This window comes from Gekko japonicus, unplaced genomic scaffold (assembly GCF_001447785.1).
Source record: "Gekko japonicus isolate JY-2015 unplaced genomic scaffold, Gekko_japonicus_V1.1 scaffold9, whole genome shotgun sequence".
In the NCBI taxonomy this organism is placed as follows: domain Eukaryota; kingdom Metazoa; phylum Chordata; class Lepidosauria; order Squamata; family Gekkonidae; genus Gekko; species Gekko japonicus.
In genome coordinates this window covers 3,568,915-3,569,342 of record NW_015168044.1, presented here as the reverse complement: position 1 = coordinate 3,569,342, position 428 = coordinate 3,568,915, and the positions used below count along the sequence as shown (strand labels likewise).

Here is a 428-nt window from a genome sequence, read left to right as displayed (position 1 = left end):
GGGAGCTCTCCCGGGGAAAGCAGGGCAGCAGCCTGCCGGACGGCGGCCCCCACCCCTCCAGCCACCTCCCTCCCGTCGCGGTGGAGCCGCCGCGCTCCCGGGCTCCGGAGGGAAGAGAGCGGCAGGGGCCACCGGGGAGAGGGTAGGCTGGGCGAGAGGAAGGCAGCGGGCGGGCGGGGCGAGGAGGGGCCCCAGGTTGCCCTGGCCAGGCCGGGCGCATGGCGGTGCGCGCGGGGCCCAGGCTGGCTTCCCTCCCTCCCTCTCTGCCTCTCCGTGGTGTGCGCGTCCCTCGGTGTGTGAGTCTCTCGCTGTGTGCTTCTCCGTGTGCTGCTGCGGCTGCTGCTGCCATCGCTGCGCTGGGCGCGGGCACCCCACCCCCCCCACCGCTCCCCGCCCGGCCACCCCTCGCCCCGCTCGGGCGCTACATG

The 428-nt window shown here is 76.6% G+C and overlaps 1 protein-coding gene across 1 annotated transcript in view; it reads left to right on the top strand.

The window, feature by feature from the left end:
* EGR3 (early growth response 3) overlaps positions 1-428 on the top strand; it is a 7,912-nt gene that overhangs the window by 372 nt on the left and 7,112 nt on the right. The window lies entirely within an intron of this gene.